Genomic DNA, 3,002 nt, shown 5'->3' with positions numbered 1-3,002 from the left:
TGATGGGATCCCAGAGAAATCGAGGGAAACTCTCGAAAATCCGTAATAACTTTTTACTGGGTGTACCGATTTTGATAATTTTTAATTTAATCGAAAGCTGATGTTTATCATGTTACATATAAATTTTATCGAGATCTGATGACTACTTTTTGAGTAATCTTTGATAACGCGTAGTTGCTTGACTATGTTTTCGTCGATCTACGTTGTATTACTTGTCGATGTAATTGAAGTCGGTTTTTTTTTCGTTTGCGAGCAAACACAATTATTAAATCGAAAGTTGGTCCTTGTCAAGTCAGTTTTTTTTTTCATTTGCGAGCAAGCACAATGATTTAGATCGCTTATTGATATGTAATTAAACTTTTTATAGATACAAAGCAATTTAATATATTAGTTTTAAGGATATGTTTATCCTTAAAATGAAACAAAAAACTCAATTTTAAAATCGCTTGATAAATATCTCTTCTAAATGACAACTACATAGTTTGTTATTGTTAAAAAAAAACTCAAATATTTATAAGAATACCGTAACTTATAATAGCATATAGGCGTAACCTATCTATATAATAAATAAAATATATCTATATAAATAATAATTAAAAATAAACAAAAAACCCGCCTGCGTGAAGAATAATAACTAATAGAAAATCAACTGAAAAAGCTGGAACAAGATAAAAATTCATTATGCACACAAAGTCAGCGAAATAAATAGAAACAATATCAATCATTTTGTGCTGTACATTTAAAATATATTAATACGGTAGTCCTTCGAAACTTTATGTAACGTCGTAGATAATATGCAGTCGGAGGCATGAAATTGAAGGATAAGTCAAATCATTCTCTCTTTGTGCATGTCTCCGACAGCATTTATTTTATTTATGTCTTTTTAGTCAGACAAATTACGTTATCGGTTAAATTCATTAAAACAGTTTATCTTACTTACTTTACTTACTAAAATTACTTAATCATCATGTGGTTGATTAAGTAATTTTTTAGGGTCAAGAGAACTGATAGCAAGCCCGGAGAAAGATCTCACTCTGCTCAAAGCAACGTAAGCCTGACCTTTAGCAAATAGGTGACTGCTTAAGTCAACAACTATTAGTTTTAATATAATGAAATTATTATTAAAATTATTTGTTTGTATTTGGTATTATGTATTTGTTATTGATTTTATTAATGTAATTGTAAATTGGTGTGACATTTATTAATTTTTATTTGTAATTTAAATTGTATGTTTTTTTTAACCATTGTATTTTATTAGAAGGCTACACCCCGAAGTTGATCGTCGCCTAGGAGGCGAGTTTGGCATGGCATAGGCGTGGGAAAGAGCAGTCCACATTTTTTAAACTTTAATATTGTATTTCTTTATTAGTATTACGGTAATAATAATCATGATATACCTTCTTAAAATCTTTGTATTGTGCCCTTCAATTTGATACCCATATTGTAGTATTCGAGAAAAAAATTTTTTTTTCATTAACTACAATGGCTTTGCGCAGCCGCCATGTTTGATTTTTTTTTAATGTCACCTATCTAAGAACACTTGTGCAGCTAAGACGAACCTAACGATACCTCAATTATGTAAATCCGTTCAGTGGTTCTGGAAATATGAGGTAGTAAAGAATATTACATACAAATATACATACATACATACAAGATACGCGCGAAAAACATAACCCTTCCTTGGCAGTCGGGTAATAAAGTCATCGTCAATAATTGACTCACTGCTAAACGTGAACTTGCATGGCGTTACCGTTACTGTAATTTTGTTTTGCAGTATATTATAGATACTTGTTATATATACTTTATAATTGTTATTCTAATTTTTAGATATCCTATATTTTTATTGCTATAACAAACTATAATTATTTACACAAATTACGTAATAATGACGAAATTTCTCACTTAGACCAAACACCTAAGCATGCGAGAGCCACCCTGCTTAGGCGACCAAACAGGGTGGCTATGTACTATCATGATATATAGTGCCCCTTAAACTTAAACGGATTACCTTTGATATATTACTTAGATTCGCATTTCAATCTCGCATAGCTGATGTTGAAATATTTGATTAGTTTTACAGAAACGCTTTTAAAGTATTAAAATGATACTGGTTATACCCGTGCGAAAATGACCACTTAATGAGTATAATAATTATCACTTTACAAAATTACAAAAAAGTATTTATAAGGTAAATTGAACAAAAAATTTACCGATCGTCAACCATGTTGACGTTATATATAGTTTTAATAATTAATTAATTTACAAAAACAAACGCAATAATAATTTGTTTTGTTGTTGATACCGGTAGAGCAAACAATTCTTTATAAAATGATATATAATTTATATGGAGTAATTATGAGTTTTCTTTCTAAAAAGGGAAGCAAATATCTTATATATCTTAACCTTAGCGTATTGATATATATGATTATGAGTGAATTTCGGACTTATTAAGTAATATATATATTTGAATAAAGCTGTTTTTGGTTTTGATTAATCTTTGACGTTATTTGAAGTTAAAGTTGTTTAGGATTAATTCTTCATTCAACCTATCGCAGTCCACTGCTGGACATAGGCCTCCCCAAGTTCGCGCCAGACATCCCGGTCTTCCGCAATCCTCATCCAGCCGACACCGGCAATCTTAATAGATCGTCGGTCCAACGGGCCGGAGGACGTCCTACACTGCGTTTGCCAAGATTAATTCTTGGCTAGGTTTAATATCAAAATTTAGTTTTTGATCTTTAGACTTTACAGTTAGGTACTATTGTTAAGCGCGGAGTTATTTTACAATTGAAAGCGTTAATATTTAACGCAAATATTTTATTTGTACGTAAATGGTTTGTGTTTAGTATTAAACTTATTTATTTTCGTTTAACGGGCTTTAAAAGAAGGAGGAGGTTCTGAATTTGACTGTATTTTTTTTGTTACCTCATAACTTTTTTCTCGGTATGCTTCTTTTGATGATTCTTTTTTTGAATGAAAGCTGGTGTTTTTTGCTGTAGTCC

The sequence above is a fragment of the Melitaea cinxia genome, chromosome 16, assembly GCF_905220565.1.
Source record: "Melitaea cinxia chromosome 16, ilMelCinx1.1, whole genome shotgun sequence".
NCBI lineage: Eukaryota > Metazoa > Arthropoda > Insecta > Lepidoptera > Nymphalidae > Melitaea > Melitaea cinxia.
The sequence above is the reverse complement of the archived record's forward strand: the minus strand, read 5'-3'. Positions refer to the sequence as shown.